The sequence below is a fragment of the Schistocerca americana genome, chromosome 2 (genome assembly GCF_021461395.2).
Source record: "Schistocerca americana isolate TAMUIC-IGC-003095 chromosome 2, iqSchAmer2.1, whole genome shotgun sequence".
In the NCBI taxonomy this organism is placed as follows: Eukaryota; Metazoa; Arthropoda; class Insecta; order Orthoptera; family Acrididae; genus Schistocerca; species Schistocerca americana.
The window spans coordinates 325,880,780-325,902,934 of NC_060120.1; the positions used below are offsets into that span (position 1 = coordinate 325,880,780).

At 45.7% G+C, this 22,155-nt stretch overlaps 1 protein-coding gene across 1 annotated transcript in view; it reads right to left on the reverse strand.

Annotated features, from left to right (window-relative positions):
- Nucleotides 1-22,155, reverse strand: part of LOC124593760 (cyclin-dependent kinase 2-interacting protein-like) — a 117,381-nt gene that overhangs the window by 15,699 nt on the left and 79,527 nt on the right. The gene's annotated exons all lie outside the window — the stretch shown is intronic.

Sequence of the window (22,155 nt, forward strand, 5' to 3'; positions counted from 1 at the left end):
CGTAACGCAGATGGGGATGCTGAGCTATACGCCAGGCTCCCATAATCCAGACGGGACTGGATTAACGCCTGGTAGAGCCGCAACAGGGTAGAGCGGTCGGCGCCCCAGCGGGTGTGGCTCAAGCATCTCACAGCGTTTAGATGCCGCCAACACGTCTGTTTAAGCTGCCGGATATGAGGCAGCCAAGTCAACCGGGCATCGAAAACCACCCCCAAAAACCTGTGGGTCTCCACCACAGCAAGGAGTTCGTCGGCAAGATAAAGCCGCGGCTCAGGATGGACTGTTCGGCGCCGGCAGAAATGCACAACGCGGGTCTTGGCTGCCGAAAACTGAAACCCATGCGCTACAGCCCAAGACTGCGCCTTACGGATAGCGCCCTGTAGCTGACGTTCAACAGCTGCAATGCCAGTAGAGCTGTAGTAAAGGCAGAAGTCGTCAGCATACAGGGAAGCGGAGACAGAATTTCTCACGGCCGCAGCAAGCCCGTTAATGGCTATTAAAAACAGACAGACACTTAAAACAGAGCCCTGTGGCACACCGTTCTCCTGGACGTGGGAGGAACTATACGAGGCCGCGACTTGCACGCGGAAGGTACGACACGACAGAAAATTGCGGATAAAAATTGGCAGAGGACCCCGAAGACCCCATCCATGAAGCGTAGAAAGGATGTGATGACGCCATGTCGTATCGTAGGCCTTCCGCATGTCGAAAAAGACAGCGACCAGGTGCTGACGGCGGGCAAAGGCAGTACGGATGGCCGACTCCAGGCTCACCAGATTGTCGGTGGCGGAGCGGCCTTTACGGAACCCACCCTGAGACGGAGCCAGAAGGCCCCGAGACTCCAGTACCCAATGCAAGTGCCGGCTCACCATCCGTTCAAGCAACTTGCAAAGAACGTTGGTGAGGCTAATGGGACGGTAGCTGTCCACCTCCAGAGGGGTCTTTCCAGGTTTCAAAACGGGGATGACAATGCCTTCCCGCCATTGCGACGGAAACTCCCCCTCGATCCAAAGACGGTTGTAAAGATCGAGAAGGCGCCGCTGGCAGTCCACTGAAAGGTGTTTCAGCATTTGACAGTGGATGCCATCTGGCCCAGGAGTGGTATCAGGGCAAGCAGCTAGGGCACTGCGAAATTCCCACTCACTGAATGGAGCATTGTAAGATTCTGGGTGGTTGGTGCAAAAAGAAAGGCTCCGACGTTCCATCCACTCTTTAATGGAGCGGAAGGCCTGGGGGTAATTCGCAGAAGTGGAACTCATAGCAAAATGCTCTGCTAAGCAATTTGCAATGACGTCGGAGTCAGTACAAACTGCTCCATTCAGTGAGAGTGCAGGGACGCTGGCAGGGGTCCGATAGCCGTAGACGCGTTGAATCTTGGCCCAGACCTGCGATGGAGTGACATGGAGGCCAATGGTGGACACATACCGCTCCCAGCACTTCTTCTTGCCTTGGCGGATAAGGAGGCGGGCCCGTGCACGCAGCCGTTTGAAGGCAATAAGGTGGTCCATGGAGGGATGTTGCTTGTGACGCTGGAGCGCCCGCCGGCGATCTTTAATCGCTTCAGTGATCTCAGGCGACCACCAAGGCACAGCCTTCCGCCGAGGGGACCCGGAAGAACGGGGAATGGCAGATTCGGCGGCAGTAACGATGCCGGTGGTGACCGATTGAACCACCGCATCAATGTCATCAGTAGAGAGAGGCTCAAAAGCGGCAGTGGAGGAGAACAAATCCCAGTCAGCCTTATTCATAGCCCATCTGCTAGGGCGCCCAGAAGAGTGACGCTGTGGTAGTGATAAAAAGAGCGGAAAGTGGTCACTACCACACAGGTCGTCATGCACACCCCATTGGACAGACGGTAAGAGGCTAGGGCTACAGATGGAAAGGTCAATGGCGGAGTAGGTGCCATGCGCCACACTGAAGTGTGTGAAGGCACCATCATTTAACAGCGAGAGATCGAGCTGCGACAATAAATGCTCAACGATGGCGCCTCGACCTGTGGCCACTGACCCACCCCACAGAGGGTTATGGGCGTTGAAGTCACCCAATAGCAAGAAAGGTGGCGGCAATTGGGTGACCAGTGCAGCCAGGACATGCTGCGAGACATCAGTATCCGGTGGAATGTAAAGACTGCAGACGGTAACAGCCTGTGGTGTCCACACGCGTACAGAGACAGCCTCTAAAGGCGTCTGGAGAGGGACAGACTCGCTGTGCAGAGTGTGAAGGACATATATGCAGACGCCACCAGACACCCTTTCATAAGCTGCTCGGTTCTTATAATAACCCCGATAGCCACGGAGGGTGGGGGTTCGCATCGCTGGAAACCAAGTTTCCTGGAGAGCAATGCAGAAGAAAGGGCGAAGGCTGATAAGTTGGCGGAGCTCAGCTAGATGGTGGAAGAAACCGCTGCAGTTCCACTGGAGGATGGTATTGGCCATGGCTGGGAAAGGCGTGACGGGACGGGGAAGGCAGATTACGCTGCTGGGTCACCTGCTGCCTCCAAGTGAGCACCTGTGCCAGTGCTTTCCATGGCGTCGGAGGGACTGGCGAGATCGAGGCCCTCAGCGGACGCCAGGATCTCCACCTCGTCCTCAGACGCAGAGTTTGAAGGTGGCGGTGGGACAGGTGCCACCGCAATGTCAGGATGCTTGGGAGCCTTTTTCTTCAACTGCTTCGCACGCTGTGCCTTTGGAGGGTCTGGCTGGGAGGGCCCCACTGGGTCAGTCTCAGGGTCGGACGACGACCGGTGAAGCCCTGTGACCAGCGACCGGTTGATGTTTCAAAACTTTGCGGGTGTCCGCTTTGACACTGGGCAAAGCCTGGGAAGGGAGGGCCCCAAGGGACCCCTTCCTGGCTAGAGCAGCCGGAGAAGCGTGGGAAGGGGGGACGAATGTCCCCGATGGTGGGGGTGGTGTTGCTCCTGGAGGAGATGGAGCAACAGAGGGCGAAGTGCCCCCCACAACCAAGGGGGCCGGTTCATTGTGACATAGCTGAGAGGCAACAGTACGTGATGACACGGGAGAGGAGCGGACCGCTGTTGCAGCAGCGGCATAGGTGGATGTCATGGGCACGGGATGTAGCCGCTCATATTTCTGCCTTGCCTCGGTGTAGGTCAGGCGGTCCAGAGTCTTATATTCCATTATCTTCCTTTCTTTCTGGAAGATCCTACAGTCCGGCGAGCAGGGGGAATGGTGTTCTCCGCAGTTAACACAGATAGGAGGCGGGGCGCATGGAGTATCAGGATGCGAAGGACGTCCACAATCCCGACATGTGATGCTGGAAGTACAGCGAGATGACATGTGCCTGAACTTCCAGCATTTAAAACACCGCATCGGAGGAGGGATATATGGCTTCACATCACAACGGTAAACCATCACCCTGACCTTTTCGGGCAATACATCACCTTCGAAGGCCAAGATGAAGGCACCGGTGGCTACCTGATTATCCCTCGGACCCCGATTGACGCGCCGGACGAAGTGAACATCTCGTCGTTCGAGGTTGGCGCGTAATTCATCGGCGGACTGCAGAAGAAGATCCCTGTGGAATATAATACCTTGGACCATGTTGAGACTCTTATGCGGCGCGATGCTAACTGAAACATCTCCCAACTTGTCACAATTGAGCAACCTCCGGGACTGGGCAGAGGATGCCGTTTTGATGAGCACAGAACCAGAGCGCATCTTAGACAAGCCCTCCACCTACCCGAACTTGTCCTCTAAATGCTCCACAAAAAACTGGGGCTTGGTCGACATGAACGATTCTCCGTCAACCCGCGTACACACGAGGTACCGGGGTGAATACTCTCCACTGCCTTCTTTAGCAAGACGTTCCTCCCATGGAGTAGCTAGGGAGGGAAACGATCTCTGATCAAATTTCTTCCCGTTGAGGTTAGACCTCGATCGCTTAGAGACTGCTGGTGGAGGCCCACCAGCGATAGATGATGTACCACGCTTCATTGCGGGTCATCCGCCCTGATGCCACCTACTCTGACCAAGGGCCCTCCCCACGGGCGCCACCCAGCCACAGCAATAGCCACCTGGCAGGATGGCCATTGCTGGGAGTCCTGATGCCCCAGGGAGACGGGCATCTACCCCTTGGGATACGTGGGGAGTGAACGGCGCAGGCATCAGTAGAGCGATCCCTGTGTTGTCAGGGGGCTACAACCAAGAGGGTACATGGCGGCCCCACCACAACGGACTGGCTACCGTGCTGGATGTTAGGTGACATGTGATCCATGGTCGCCGTCAGTGCAGAAAATGGCCCTGCACAGTGTTTGGCAGAAAGTGTACGCAGGAGCGTATCCATGCCCAAGCGATGGAGAGCGGGCAGGACTGCAATGCAACGACAAATAAGATGGCGAAAGTTCTCAACACAACATGGACACAATGCACCAAGTAAGGCGCCCTTCCCCAATCGGCTCGCTCTTCGGAAAAATTTTGAGATATGGAGGTCAAACCCGACAGGGGACCATCACATAAGGCCGAAACGTTTGAGACTCCTTTTAGTCGCCTCGTACGACAGGCAGGAACACCGCGGGCCTATTCTAACCCCCGAACCCGCAGGGGGGAGAAATAGTACTATGATCGCTAATACATAAAAAATTAAGTTGGTTACGTGAAGGGGGGAAACTGTTAAAAACAGTATTTGGGACAGAGGGTAATGGGGGTATCAAGAATTTAAACAGCACAACTGGGAAATGGACACACACACACACACACACACACACACACACACACACACACACACACACACATATTCACAAAGTATTATTACTTTCTAGATGGAGAGATGCTCATGTCATTATCTCTGTAGCAAATTTAAAAGACTGTAATAGAGAAAATATTATTTGTCCTACAAGGGTGATACAAATGAACAACCAGTCATGTGCAATGAAGTTGTTCTTAGGGTAAATGGAAGCAGTACAGTGTGAGGAAAAAGATTTAGCTCTTCAGCTAAAATCCCACAAAATTAGAGATTTACTCTATATTTACACCTGAAACAGTAATTCTGACTTGCTATGAAAACAGTAAGCCAATCGGGATAATGAAACTAGAACTGCAGGAGGGCTATTTCACCTTCCAGTTACCATCACGGGCCACAACAATGTTTCATGTGTCCTGACCAATGTCATACTGGCTGGAGAAAATGCCAAATATATTACCTAAACAGAACCTAATTTTTATTAATGGCAACCTACATTCCACTTTGCAACAATCTCTAGACAAATAATTAACTTCAGAAAAATGATAAATTTCAGTCAACCAAATAATGTAACATGTGACACATTATAGCAAGAAAAGTAGACTAAATATAGTTATTTTCAGTGTTTCGACAACAAGTGTAATTTTGGTTCCAATGTTCATCTGTACAACTTACTTTTGTGAAAGTCACAAGATATTTCATTCAAATGAATCAACTATCCATCAGATACCTGTGGAATGGATATGAACTAGTAATCAGTAATGTAAGTGGAAAGTGTAAATAGTGTACGCAACCATGAGAGAACGACAAAGTAGATTAATTAAGCTAAATAATATTCAAGACTTAAATTGAGAAGCAATCCCAGGAAACAGTTACAGAGTAACTTTTTTAAAATAAAAGGTAGGTATGGACTAATTAGTAACAAGTGAAAGAAAGGGAAATTGAGGATGATTTTTTAAAAAGAGGAGTTGCACAGAATTGTAAGGGGTAGAAATTAGAAAATTTTTGTAAAACTCATTCATATTGCATCAGGCAAGTTCAAGTTACACCGGAGACAGAGGCAAAAGCAGGAAGCAAGCCAGTGCGTCGCAAATGGGTCAGTTTGTCAAGACATTACAACAGTCTGCCGAGTGAGAATACACATTCAGCAGAAAGGAGACGAAAACCAAAGCAAACAAGACAAAGATATTAGTTAGCTCATAAGACATGTTGCAAGAAGCACTATCTGTTTCACAAGAACACATTGCAAGGAACTGGCACAGCATAGCCTGTTAAATAAAAGTGGCATGAGGAGGAACATGCAATCATTATGAACTGAACCTTGCGTCATAGCCTCACACCAGCTCCCATTAAATACCCCAGCTCTTATCATGAGCTGATCATTGGGATCCATTTCACAGTAATAGCACTCCATTCCATGATTGCGATACTGTAGTTAATCCATGTCCTACAAGCTCCAGCACAGTCTTCAAACTAGCCAGAAATGTACTTGAGAAGATGGCCTCCACCTTATGAACTGCACTCGCTGCCTACCATATACTGATGAAGGAACTGACTGCCTTCTGATAACTACATATCGCTGTTTGCTACCAGCTCTGAACTTCAACATGGAAGCTAGCAACAGGGCCGCTTGGGATCCACATTGCTGTTCAACACTCAGGCACTTCCGGGTACTGAAACCTACCATCTGGTAGAGAGGATATGAACTGACCACATGGCTACTGACACTAGATGCAATGTGGATGAGTCATCAAGTTTCATCACAGAATTCAGATTTGAACTGAAGACAATCCAGCAGCCAGCCTTCTCATTGGGCAACAGCCATGGCATGCCATGTGTTGTGTACATAGTTCCATGTAGTCAGCGCTTACACAACTTTCCCACTAGAGCGCGCCCCGCTAAGCACAACGGCGCAGGCGCAGTGCTCGTCCATATCCACACTACAAGATGGCGCTGTCTTAGAGACGGACCAAATTCTGCTTCCGCGTATTAATATGTAACGCAGCCAATGAGATTGCTACCAACGTAGAACCTTTTCTCCTCGTGAATCACACTCATGCAGTGATACCTGAATGCGCGAGGTATTATAACGGGTGTACAGACCTCCGATTAGTCAGTCTGCATTTGTCTGCACCAGTCTATAGCCAAGCTTCAGTCTGCGCCTAATAAGATTATCATATTCCTGTACATAGCCATGAAGAGAAATGTACGGACACTTTGTCAAGTATGAGAGATATGTAAGAAGAAGATTAACGTACCAAGACCAAAGGAACTTCCAATTGTCAATTGTAAATAGCATCCAGAACCAAGTTAAGTAGTTTTTAGGCTTGTTATTATTTTAATAAATGTGTGTGAAAATTAATGAAGTTCTGTTTAAAGTTGGTCACCGTCAATCTGCTACTCTAAGCAAGTGGTATTTCTATCGTCTGACCTAACGGCAGAAGATAAACACGCCACAATAAGACCACGAGACATATTGCTGACGCTCGCCTACTTCGTTAGAGCGACGAGTCAAATAATCTGATGGTGTGTGTACCGAAGGTCTTACAGTACGCACACCACACCATGGCACCAAGGTCGCTAAACCTCGGGTGGGCAAGCAACCGTGGAACTGACTGGACAGGCGTGAACTAGAACACAACACGCAGTGGAATGAGGAACAGCTGAGGCTGGTACGAAAGAACAGGAACTCCAGTGCATTGAGAATAAATGACTTAATGCTTAATAATGTTTTACTAGCATCACTGACGCTTCACGTGTTCCTAGCTATTCTGACTTATCGCAAATATGCCTTCGCCCAGCCCTCTGTAGTATTATGAATAAGGGCTGATCAAAAAGTTTCCATTTGAGGGCACTGCTGCAGTGTATACACAACCAATAATGGCTCTGAAGCAGGTATGTAAGTACTGACATGTAAGCAAGGAATTAGTGTGGCACTCGTGTCTTTCCATATTGTGTGTGATAAATGCGTAAATGTAATAGTGGCACTATTACCAAATACATCCAAACAGGACCAACATGCTGTTACTATTTTTTTGGCTGCCAAAGTACAAACACTGTTAGACATCACTAGGAGAAAGAAGAATGTGTATGGGCGCAGCATGTCTGTTGACCACCATTGTGGAATGGCGCACGAAGTTCTGTGCTGGTGTGATTGGACACAAGATTGCCAGTCCATCTGGAAGGCCAGCCTCATCTGTTATGGAAAACAACAAGCAGACTGTTGATGATGCGATTAGGGCGCACTGGTACATAACCACTTATGTACTTGTGTGCTAGCAAAGAATCTTGACATCAGCTTTGGTAATGTGCCACCATTGGAAACTGGAGTCAAAAGCATGAATGATGCAGTGGTGCCATCCTTTGCCCTCTCATTTCAAGAAGTTCAAGAGCCCATTGCTGATTTCAAGGTACCTGGTGCCTTCATCACTGGGGAACAGTACTGCACAATGCTGGAGAAATTACAGCATGCAAGGTGAAACATCTGGGAAAATGGTGACAAATGGTGCTGCTGCTTCATGATAATGTATAGCCCCATACTGCAATTATTGTAATGCAGAAGTTATGCTGACTTTTGCGGAGACACTCCAGCAGTTGCACTATAGTCCTGATCTCTCCCCATGTGATTATCATGAGTTCCAGCCCTTTTTAAAAAAGCCTTGAAGGGTCGATGATTCATTGGATGAGGATATGCTGCAGACAGTTATGGACTTGCTCTCGCAGCAGGACACAGTGTTTTACCAAACAGCTATCTTCAATCTGGTGTGTTGGTGGGATGATTGCCTCAGTGCTCATGGCGATTTGGCATACCAAGTTGGAAAATTGTTAGGCTTATTGCTTATTAACAATGGTGTCAAAAACTCTTAAATTCTGAACTTTCTTTGTCGCACTAAGAATGTTTTGAGTGTCCCCACAATAATATTTTGAGCATAAAACGAAGAAGGGCACTTTGTGGAAGAAATCTTTCAGGTCATTTCAGAATAACACACTGCGTTCTTCCAGCAACATAAAGATAAAAAACTTAAGAGTTATAAAGACAATATGTCATGATGGGCTGCAATTAAATCACTGAATCCTGTGTATTCTTTGATTTGATTGATTGATTTTAGGATATTCTATGATTGAATCATGTGATTCACATACCCGCACGTGTGTTATAAATATTGTGAATAAAATATTTGTACTGAAGTGCAATATTTCTGGTTACCGCCAATGCTTGATGCTGGGCCACATTGCAAGATGAATACGAGACAACCTAACAATGCAGAAACTGACATCAACTACCTATGTGCCTAGAAACATAATTGTGAGCCGTATAAATAAAATTTCTTCTGTAGTTCACACAACTCTTAAAGCCTGTTTGTGTTAGCCCTCATAACGTCTCACTAAACTAGGTAAAGTTAGGTCGTTGCCGCTCTCAACAAACATACAGCCAGGACATTTTGGCCTCACCACCAAGCACTGACAAATATGCTGCCATTAAAAATGCTCCCACCAGTTGCTTATCGCAATCTGAAGCAAAACGATCACATAAGTTGCTTCACCCAGAAAAGTTAGGCGATCATACTCCTTCCCAATTGCTGCATGGCCTAGTCCCTTGTTAGCAAAGCTGTCACACACCTTATACACCGACAACCTCAACGCCCAAGAACAAACAGTAGACTGTATTGCCGAATGTATCCCTCCACATGCGTTGCAGCTATATTCTCACAATCACACAATTCTCTGGCCTGATTACAAACACAAATCACTGAGGTTAGCACACAAGTCGCCATTCTTCAAACACAACAATCCAGTCATCTGTCACAGTACCGATGCTCATCAAGGAAACACTGCTATCCGTCTTCAGCTGAAAACAGGTGATTTGGTTCAGAAGCTGTTCCCCCATCCATTCATGACCACAACTTCTCTATTATATATAATTAAAGATAAATACGGAGCCTGTGTACCAATAAATGTGCTATATTATATCTTTCTATTTAATCTTTCTTGTCTCTAATAATAAAGAAAGATTAAATAATATAATAATAAGAGGTAGGGAATGTGACTAAGTCACTAATGATGGCATCTGGAATCCTTACAGCAGCCATCACTCAGCAGCCATCAACTGTTTGTTACCAATACAAAACTACAATTTCTACTGCACACAGGTATCAATATGAAAGCAAAAAGGAAATAAGTCACCTGTTCCAGATGGAATCCCAATTTGGTTTTACAAAGAGTACTTCATGGCATTAGCTCCTTACCTAGCTTGCATTTAACGTGGATCTCTCGCCCAGCACAAAGTAACAAGCAACTGGAAAAAAGCACAGGTGACTCCTGCATATAATAAGGAGAAAAGAACCTACCCTCAAAATTACAGACCAATATCCCAAACTTCTGTTTGCTGCAGAATCCTTGAACATATTCTCTGTTTGAGGATAGTAAATTTTCTTGACACTGGGAAGCTTATGCCCCCAGATCAGCAGGGTTTTAGAAAGCATCACTTATGGGAAACTCAGCTTGCCCTTTTCTCACAATATATTGCATTGCATCATCTCTGTTCCAAGAGTTCTGGAACCTGTACAGAAAATTGGAATAGAGATCAACATAAACATCATTTCTGCCCTTTTTATTGCTCATGAAATATTGCGTGTTGTACCACCATACTGTGAGACCTTCAGAGGTGGTGGTCCAGATTGCTGTACACACTGGTACCTCTAATACCCAGTAGCATGTCCCCTTGCATTGATGCATACCTTTATTCGTCATGGCATACTATCCTGAAGTTCATCAAGCCACTGTTGCTCCATATTGTCTCAATCCTCAATGGCGATTCGGCATAGATCCCTCAGAGTGGTTAGCGGGTCACCTCATCCAGAAACAGCTCTTTTCAATCTATCCCAGGCATGTTCGACAGGGTTCATGTCTGGAGAACATGCTGGCCACTTTAGTCAAGAAATGTCATTATCCTGAAGGAAGTCATTCACAAGATGTGCTCGATTGGGGTGCAAATTGTCATCTGTGACTACGAATGCATCACCAATATTCTGCCGATATGGTTGAACTATTGGTCGGAGGATGGCATTCACGTATCATACAGCCGTTATGGCACCTTCCATGAGCATCAGCGTACGTTAGCCCCAACAAAGTAACAATGTGGACGCGATCAAACCACAGTATTGACCATCTAGACATGGTTGGACTATAGATAACATGAGCCATGTACCACCTTCCTGGAGGAATGACTGGAACTGATCGGCTGTCAGACCCCCTCTGTCTAAGAGGTGCTGCTCATGCATGATTATTTACATCTTTGGGTGGGGTTTAGTGACATCTCTGAACAGTCAAAGGGACAGTATCTGTGATACAATATCCACAGCCAGGTCTATGTTCGGGAGTTCTGGGAACTGGGGTGATGCAAAACTTTTTTTGATGTGTGTATATTTCCAGAAAGTAATTGAGACAGTGCCAGATTGCAGGCTGTTAACGAAGGTATATGGAATAGATTCACAGTTATGTGAATGGCTTGAAGACTTCTTGAGCAATTGAATCCAGTATGTTGTCCTTGAGAGCAAGCATTCATCAGACAAGGGTATCGTCAGGAGTGCTCCAGGAAAGTGTGATAGGACCGCTGTTGTTTTCTGTATATATACATGATTTGGCAGATGGGGTGTACAGCAACCTATGGTTATTTGCTGATGATGCTGTGGTATACAGTAAGGTGTTGAAGTTGAGTGACTTTAAGAAGACACAAGATGACTTACACAAAATTTCTAGTTGGTGCAATGAATGGTAGCTAGCTCTAAATGTGTGAAAATATAAGTTAATGTGGATGAGTAGGAAAAACAAATTATCAGATTCAGCATTAGTAGTGTACTGTTTGACACACTTGCATTGTTTAAATATCTGGACATTATGTTGCAAAGCAATATGAAATGGAACGAGCATGTGAAGACTTTGGTAGGGAAGATGAATGGTTGACTTCGGTTTATTGGGAAAATTTTTGGAAAGTGTGGTTCATCCATAAAGGAGACCACATATAGGATGTCTTGAATACTACTTGAGTGTTTGGGATCTGTACTAGGTCCACAAAGGAGGTCATTGAAGCTATTCAGAGGTAGGCTGCTATATTTGTTACCAGCGGATTCAAACACCACGTAAGTGTTACTGAAATGCTTTAGGAAATCAAATGGGAAGGTAACGTTTTCTTCAAGGAACACAGTTGAGAAAATTTAGAGAACCCACACTGCCAAGTAATTCTACTGCTGCCAACATGTACTGTGCATAAGGATCCCAATGATAAGATACGAGAAATTAGGGCTTATATGGAGGCATACAGACAGTCGTTTTTTCCCTTGCTAGTTGAACAGGTAAGGATTGAGTGATTGATTAATTGAGAGAGTATGGGACCAAATGGCGAGGTCATCAGTCCCCGCGATTCCAAAGGGGGTTACATAAGAAAATGTCTGCTAAAAGTGAACGGTTTCAGTCAGAGGAGTCAAATCATAAAAGAATGAACACTAAACACACACAGTATAAGCATAAAAGGTGAGACCAAATCTAAAAACTGGAATAAGGGGGGGGGGGGGGGGGGCAGTCATGGGGTCACAGACCGTGAAGACTGCAAAAGAAGTCCCAATCACAACCAACCTGCCCCTGTTCCAAGACGAAAGGAGAACCTTATATCTGGAAATAAAAACCACTTTCACGGAAGAAACAGGACCACGTCTACCATCCGTGGATCATCCACTAATATTAAATTTAAGGAAGCAGGAAGACTACACGTATCATGAAGGGTCGAAAGAAGGGGACATGCCACCAATACGTGAGATATCGTCGGTCAGGCACCATATCCACATTGTGGGGGTGGTTCGTTACGTAGGAGGAAACAATAGGTGAGCCAGGTATGGCCAATGCGTAAACAACATAAAACAATGGATTCCTTCTGAGAGGGGGAAAGAAGTGCCCCAAACTGCAGTAGACTCCTTGATTGTGCGGAATTTATTACTATGAGCAGTAGCGCTCCAGATGGCATTCCACTGTTGGGCAAAGAGAGATGTACCATAGATCCGCAACTGGAATTGTGAAAGGAAAAGGGGGGTAAGTATCCGCTTGTATAGCCAAACAGTCAGGCAATTCATTCCCTGGGATTCCCACGACTCGGGACCCAGAGAAAGATGATGGCTAGAAGCTCTCCTGTAAATACACTACACGATTCTGGCAACAAATGGTGTTCAAAGGTGGTACAAGATGTGAAAGCGTATCCCACCTTATCAGTAGTCTTGGAACCATCAATGTAAAAGAGATGGTGACACCCTGGAAGTCTGCACAAGGATGGCACATACAAGACGCTGGGGGGGGAGGGGGGGGGGGTGTTACGGGAGGAAAGAGACGGGGCACAGTCCAGTGAGTGCAGATGGAGATCGCGCCACAGAGGGTAGTGAGATGCATGCCAACCGGCAACCCCACCCGTGAGCGGGTGTTAGGAGGGAGACATCCCTCACTGGCGAAGAGCACAGGGTATACAGGATGGTCAGGGAATTGGTAAATGGCGACCAAGTAAGAAACAAGGAGTTCGCTCTGTCGGATGTGTAGAGGAGGAATCCCTGCTTCTGTGAGGAGACTCAACAGGACTAGTGTGAAAGGCACCAATAGCCAGACACACCCCACAATGATGGCCTGGGTCAAGGAGTTTCAAAGTAGAAGGAGCTGCTGAGCCATAAACCTGACTACCATAATCAGATCTGGTCAAAACTAGAGCACGGTAAAGATGGAGAAGAGTGGAACGGTCTGCACCCCAAGATGCGTGGGCCAGGAGGTGGAGAGCATTAAGCTTTCGCATGCATGTAGTCTTTAGGTGATGAATGTGGGGCAGCCATGTCAGCTTGTTATCAAACACAAGGGCAAAGAAATGGGACTGTGTTACAACATCAAGGAGCTGGTTGCCTAAATAAAGTTCTGATCAGGGTGTACTGTGGGTCATGCATAACCCGCGTTTTGGAGGAGGAAAACTGGAAGCCATGAGCAGTGGCTCATGTAGAGGCCCGTTGGATGGCACCTTGGATCTGGCGCTCAGCAGACACCATCAAATGGAGGCTGCACCAGGTGCAAAAATCGTCGAAGTACAACGCCGGGGTAACCAGAGGCCCAACAGAGGTCACAAGCCCATTTATGACAATGTAGAAGAGTGACACTTAGTACAGAACCCTGTGGGATACCATTCTCCTGAATCTGAGGGGTGCTGACTAAAGTGCCAACTTGAACTCTGAAGAGCCAGTAAGATAAAAACTCGTGGATAAAAATTGGAAGGGGACCACGGAATCCCCAGTCATGGAGGGTAACTAAAATGTGATGGCACCAAGCCATGTCATACGCCTTATGTAGGTCAAAGAACACTGCTACAAGGTGCTGGCGGTGAGCAAAAGCCTGTCAGATGGCTGATTCCAATTGGAGTAAATGTTCAGTTGGAGATCGCCCTGCCCCGAAGCCACACTGATATGGTGACAAAAGACCCGAGATTCGAGTACTCAACATAATCTGGAGTTGACCATCCTTTCAAGGAGTTTACAAAGCACACTTGTAAGGCTAATGGGGCCGTAGCTGTCAAGAGACGTTGGGATTTTACTGGGCTTAAGGACAGGGATAACTAATCTGTCTCGCCATTGTGACGGAAAAGCACCCGTGAGCCATATGTGATTGAAGACCCTGAGGAACTGTTGCCTCTGGGGAACGTCCAAGTGTTGAATCATCTGATTGTGAATGGAGTCTGACAGTGTGGCTGTGCCTTGTGAAGAGCTAAGAGCCTGCACCCATTCCCACTCAGTGAAAGGAACACCGGAGACGCGCGACCTTGGGGCCACAGATTGTGCGCCTCGTGGTGGTAACCATCTTCTGGCCTCAGAGACGCCGGGGAGAGCTCGTGGGAACGGCAGGGGAGATGGAGGGGAGAGAGGGGTGTGGCTGTGGTAATGACGAGGGGAGGGGGGGGGAGGAGGAGGAGGAGGAGGAGGAGGAGGAGGAGGAGGAGGAGGAGGAACAATGGAAGTAACAGTGGCAAAAGTTGAAGATAGTTACACCGGTTGGAGTCTCTTATACTTTTGACGAGCCTCAGTGTAAGGGCTTATATTCTTGTATCTTCTTTTCTCTCTTGTAAGTGGGCAATCCAGTGAGCGAGGTGAGTGGCGATCAGCACAATTAACACACAAAGGCTGCGGAACACAAGGGGTTCTCTCATGGACAGGGTGGCCACACTCACCACATAAAGGATCCACTGTACAGTGGGAAGACATATGCCCAAAACACAAGCACCGAAAGGACCGCATAGGTGGTGGGATGTACAGCTTCACGTTACACCTGTAGCACATAACCTGGACATTCTCTGGGAGGGTATCCCCCTCGAAAGCCAGGATGAAGGCACCAGTATCGGTGCGGTTGTCTTTGCGACCCTTCTGCGCACGTCAAACACAATGAATGCCACACCACTCCAGATTAGCCCGGAGTTCCTCATCAGTTTGCAGGGTGAGGTTCCTATGAAAAATGACTCCCTGGACCATATTCAGAAATTTGAGAGGAATGGAAATGATAGACACTGGGACATTGCCAAGACGATCACAGGCATGAAGAGCTGTGGACTGGGTGACAGAAGAAGCTTTGATCAACAGGGAGCCTAACTGAATCTTACTAATAGACTCCACTTCACCGTACTTCTCCACGAAAAACAATGGCTTTGTGGCGGTAAATGTGTCCCCATCCATCCTAGTACAGACGAGGTGACTGGGAAAAGGTTTCAGCCCAAGACAGCAAGCCTGGCCCTCCTCCCACAGTGTAGCCAGGGAAGGGAAGGCTGCTGGGTCATATTTGACAGCATTTAAGGATCTGTCACTATTCGAAGAGACAGCCGTGTGAGAATGGCCAGATTTTTGTAGCTTGATATGCTTCATGTGCCAAGCACCCATCCTGATACCACCCACTCCGACCAGGGGCTCTCCCCATGGGCGCCACCCAGCCACAGCGAGGGCCGTCTGGCACGGCGGCCATTGCCGGGAGTTCTGATGCTCCAAGAAGACAAGCAACCACTCCTTGGCATACACGGGGAGGGAACAGCTCAGGTATTAGTAGTGTGATCCCTGTGTTGTCAGCGGGCTCAGCCCCACCACAAAGACTGGCTACATGTGCTGGTGACCTAGCAGGGTGGAAGGGGGCTACAATGGGGAAGTGAGAGGGGAGAGGAATCCACACTGTAGATGCTAGGGAGAGAGTTCTTCCCCATATGGCTCCCACTAAAGACAGGAAATTTTGAAGTTGAGGTCGAACCTCAAGTGGGGGCCGAAATGCCAAATGTGTGAAAGAACTGGCAAAAGGAACAAAACTGCAACCAATACAGGAAACCAGGGGAAAAGCCAGGTCGACATAAGGCAGAACACAGAGAGAGGGGAAGGAGGTGGCAATGGGGAAGGTGCGGAGATAGGGAGGGAGGGGACAGGGAGAAAGAAAAGCAGCTAGGGAATGAAGAATGAGCTGCAATAGCTCATGCACCATGCATGAACTCACAAAAGAACCGTGAGCCCCCTGGGGGAGAACAGGAAAGGAAATGACCAGTATTGATGCAGGGTACCTTCCACCACGCATTGTACTGTGGCTTGCAGAGTATCTTTGTAGATGTAGCACACGTAGATCAACATATCGGTGCACCAGTCTTCTTAACCATCTCGCTGCAGCCGTGGTGACTATTATCTCAATGCTGCCAATGGTTACACAATCAAGACATATGGTCGTGTGACACATTCACTGAACTTCAGCTTTCATTATGAGTTTGTATGGCAATTCGTAGTGGTAGATGTAGTATACCCCAACTTTGCAGCAGATTTTTTTTATCCGTTTACAGCCTGTTACTAGACATTCACCTCCACTGCTGCATTCTTGATACAACCATGTAGAGAACACTGTCATATCTTCTCAGAATCTAGAAGTCCTTATCTCCCAGTCACTCAGCAACTACCTGTGCTGTCGCCTATACAGCACCTATATTCTGATGCCAGAATCACCAATTCTTGCTCGATTCTTTTGGCTACCATCCAGAGAACTGAAGGAAGCAAAGTAAGAGTTTTATTTTATGCTCACCCTAAGGAATCTGTCGTCCATCAAACTTGAGCTGGGCTTCACCTCTCCACACTGTTCCAAAGAATATTATCGAATGGTGCACTTGCATCGATTAGCAACAACTTAATGCCAGAAAAATTCTTGATTGGTATCCTGTCCTGCACGTTGAAGATTAATCTTTGATGTCCTTGGAAAACCTGTCATTTTAACAACAACAGACTTGGTATAAGTTTTCTACCAAATACCCATTGCTCCAGAAAATATACCTAAGACCACTCCACTTGGCCTATACGAGTTCACTAGGATACCGATTATGCAACACTGCACACCTTCTAATGCTTTATGGTCTTGAGTTCTGCTACATCTTTAATGATGATGTTTGAGTGATATCCAGCTCTGAAATGGAACGCCTAAATTATATACAGCACATCTTCACTCACCTCCATCCACATGGTGTGGTCATCAACCAGTCGAAGTGCATGTTTGGAGCACAAGAATTTCAATTTTTAGGTCATAACATTAACAGACAAGGAATTCTGCCACCACAGAAGTGTGTGGAAGCCATGAAAATATCTCACAGCTTGCGACAGTCTGTGAATTATGAAGATTGCTCGGCCTTGCTAACTATTATCATTACATGTGGGCAACAATGTGCTTCTCCACTGGAAGAGGTTCACCAGAACCAAGTGACAAATTACAGTGGACTAGCGAAGCAGAAAATGCCTTTAACAACGTGGAAACTGCTATCACAAACGCCACACTTTTAGTGCACCCTATCCCACAAATGTTTATCACTTTGATAGTTGATGAATCTGCAACTGCAATGTGTGCTGCACTACAGTAACAGTTGACCTCGAAGCACTTGCCTTGACACAGCAACATGACAGCTACTTGCAAGACTTCCTTGTACCCCGCCGATTTACAGCTTTGTCACATCCAGATACTTCATTTGATCTTAAAATTGTATTGTGATGCTTCTACATCAAATGCACGCCCATTTCTGACAGCAAATGTTTGGCAACACGAAATCTAATTGCTGCATGATTTCTCCCACCCAAGACACCGGAGTATGACAAGGCTGGTTAAGCATGTGGCTGGATGTGGACAAAGGCTGTAAAGCTTTTGTGCACCAGTGTGTGGTCTGTCAATTTAATAAGATTATCCACTACATCACTGCATCCCAACTAATGATTTGAACATGTCCACACAGGCATTATAGAACTGTCACCGACATCTGAAGGACACAAATACTGTCTAACTGCCATTGACTCCGTCACCCACTGAAGGGAAGTTTTTCCCACAGTCAACATTAATGCAGAAAGCATTGCAAGCACCTTTTTTCATGGCATCACTCATTTTAGAATGCCTCTGTGTTACCACCGAACAAGGCAGGCAATCTGTGTCATTCATATTCAAACCACTTGCTGTTTTGTTAGGCATGAAACATATTCAAAAACTACAACTATCATCCACAGCAGCAATTGAGTGTTCACGCCGCCACGAATTGCAACGTTGGTAAGAAATTCTGACAATTGTGCTATTGGGTCTCCTGGCCACCACTAGTAAATATGGCCACCACTAGTAAATAACTTAACGCCACAGCAACAGAACTGGTCTATGCTCGTCCAATTTGTTTACCTAATAAATTCTTCAGCAATACGCCTAACAATTTTATTGAAGCAAAAAACTTTTGTTTGCACATTTGCTACTTGTGTCCAGCTGCACCGAGAGAGCAACATACATGCCATTCTTTCATTCTGGTTAACCTTTGGACACATAACAAGGTTTTTGTTGAGTATGGTGCTGCATGCAAGCCCCTGCAGCCACCATATGATAGACAATACTGGAACTTAGTTGAGAAAAGCAGACTTTTAAAGTTAGTGTTAACGATACCTCAATTATAATTTCCACTGATTGCCTTTAACCTGCTTTCTGCAGTTCTTATGCTGGTATCTGCAAATTGGACAAGCCACAGCAGGCACTGGGCAAAACGCCAAATACGTGATGAATCTCTAACCCACTTTGTACAGAATCACCTTCACACCTCTGCTGATTGTCACACTCTGGATACCTCATCTGTTTCAAAAGGAAATAATGTTAGAACTTGAGGGAGTAGGGGGAGAAAAGTGTGATAAAAGATACTATGTCATGATGAACTGCTGCATATACTGCTGAATCCTGTTTATTCTTTGATATTCTATGGTTAACTCGAGTTGCTTGTGTTCTCATAAATGTATTACAAATGTTGTCAATGAAGTATTCATACTAGAATGCAACAAAATCATTGAATACATTATTAATTAATATAGTTCATGCCAGAGTACCTTTCATTGCATCTACTCAGCTCAACACCAACCAGGAGAAGACAAATTACACTTCCATCTTTCACTTATTTCAAGAAAGCTGACAATGAGATTGCAGTAAAAATAAAATTGCTCATGTGAGCACCCAAATGATACCTTGAACTACAGTTTGTAATATAAAAGAGACACACACACACACACACACACACACACACACACACACGCATGCACACGCACAGATGCGCGCACGCATGCACACAGATGGTGGGTAAAATGAAGAAAACCTTGAGAGAAGTTCCTCCAACAGTGAAGCCTACTGCCAGGTCTTTGTATGGTACTATTTTATACAGATCGGGTGACACAACAATTGCTGGCTATCAGGAAACGACCAAGAAAAATATTGTTCTGTTGAGCACAATGCACCAGACAATTGCAGTGGACATACAAACACAGAAGAAACTCCCTGAAACTGCGCGCTTCTACAGTTCCCCTAAATTCAGAGTTGATGTTCTGGGCCAGATGTCTCATCTGTAGACTGTCAAGTTTGGCTGCTGCACATGGCCTATACATATGTTTTTCGATGTCTTAGACCTTGCTGGTATCAACAACTGGATATTTTACAGAGAGACAACAGGAGAAAAAGATAGCCTACACTTTTTTTTCCAAATTAGCAGAACAACTCTCCTCTGCGTATGTACGATTAAAGAAAGAACCTGTTCATACATTCATTGCAACCACAGAAATATGAAAGGTACCAGTACATAAGACCTGCCAGATAGGAGGATGCAAAAGTCTGGACAAAACTAAAATTCTGTGTGTGCAGTCCAAGAAATTCATATGTGGTCCACTTGCTGGAAGTTTTCAGTACATATGTGCAAAGTGTTTTGACAAAGATGTTCACAGAGAGAAAAAATGTTACTTTCTCATTATTACTACAGCAATTTGTGTCTATTTTGCTTTATTTTTCGAACAAAATATATGTTTTGATCTGTTTGGGGCTTTGACTGAGTACAAATCAGACAGATAAAAAATGTTGTTGTTGTTGTTGTTGTTGTTGTCGTCTTCAGTCCTGAGACTGGTTTGATGCAGCTCTCCATGCTACTCTATCCTGTGCAAGCTGCTTCATCTCCCAGTACCTACTGCAACCTACATCCTTCTGAATGTGCTTACTGTATCCATCTCTTGGTCTCCCTCTACGATTTTTACCCTCCACGCTGCCCTCCAATGCTAAATTTGTGATCCCTCGATGCCTCAAAACATGTCCTACCAACCGATCCCTTCTTCTAGTCAAGTTGTGCCACAAACTTCTCTTCTCCCCCACCCTATTCAATACCTCCTCATTAGTTACGTGATCTACCCACCTTATCTTCAGCATTCTTCTGTAGCACCACATTTCGAAAGCTTCTATTCTCTTCTTGTCCAAACTAGTTATCGTCCATGTTTCACTTCCATACATGGCTACACTCCATACAAACACTTTCAGAAACGACTTCCTGACACTTAAATCTATACTCGATGTTAACAAATTTCTCTTCTTGAGAAACGCTTTCCTTGCCATTGCCAGTCTATATATCAACTTCAAATTGTATTAATTTTTGTATTTATCATCAGTTATTTTACTCCCTAAATAGCAAAACTCCTTTACTACTTTAAGTGTCTCATCTCTTAATCTAATTCCCTCAGCATCGCCCAACTTAATTCGACTACATTCCATTATCCTCGTTTTGCTTTTGTTGATGTTCATCTTATATCCTCCTTTCAAGACACTGTCCATTCCGTTCAACTGCTCTTCCAAGTCCTTTGCTGTCTCTGACAGAATTACAATGTCATCGGCGAACCTCAAAGTTTTTACTTCTTCTCCATGAATTTTAATACTTACTCCGAATTTTTCTTTTGTTTCCTTTACTGCTTGCTCAATATACAGATTGAATAACATCGGGGAGAGGCTACAACCCTGTCTCACTCCTTTCCCAACCACTGCTTCCCTTTCATGCCCCTCGACTCTTATAACTGCCATCTGGTTTCTGTACAAATTGCAAATAGCCTTTCGCTCCCTGTATTTTACCCCTGCCACCTTCAGAATTTGAAAGAGAGTATTCTAGTTAACATTGTCAAAAGCTTTCTCTAAGTCTACAAATGGTAGAAACGTAGGTTTGCCTTTTCTTACTCTTTCTTCTAAGATAAGTCGTAAGGTTAGTATTGCCTCACGTGTTCCAACATTTCTACGGAATCCAAACTGATCTTCCCCGAGGTCCGCTTCTACCAGTTTTTCCATTCGTCTGTAAAGAATTCGCGTTAGTATTTTGCAGCTGTGGCTTATTAAACCGATAATTTTCACATCTGTCAACAGCTGCTTTCTTTGGGATTGGAATTATTATATTCTTCTTGAAGTCTGAGGGTATTTCGCCTGTCTCATACATCGTGCTCACCAGATGGGAGAGTTTTGTCATGACTGGCTCTCCCGAGGCCATCAGTAGTTCTAATGGAATGTTGTCTACTCCCGGGGCCTTGTTTTGACTCAGGTCTTTCAGTGCTCTGTCAAACTCTTCACGCAGTATCTTATCTCCCATTTCGTCTTCATCTACATCCTCTTCCATTTCCATAATATTGTCCTCAAGTACGTCGCCCTTGTATAAACCCTCTATATACTCCTTCCATCTTTCTGCCTTCCCTTCTTTGCTTAGAACTGGGTTGCCATCTGAGCTCTTGATATTCATAAAAGTGGTTCTCTTCCCTCCAAAGGTCTCTTAATTTTCCTGTAGGTTACAATCAAGTAGGTAAAAAGACGGGGGCTAATAGAAATCCTTGGGTAACAGAAGAAATATTGAATTTAATTGATGAAAGGAGAAAATATAAAAATGCAGTAAATGAAGTAGGCAAAAAGGAATACAAACGTCTCAAAAATTATATCGACAGGAAGTGCAAAATGGCTAGGCAGGGATGGCTAGAGGACAAATGTAAGGATGTAGAGGCTTGTCTCACTAGGGGTAAGATAAAAAATATTATTGTATAATTATATGTTTACTTGCATTTGCAGATTTAGTTTAAATTGATTTTGTATTTACAATGTACT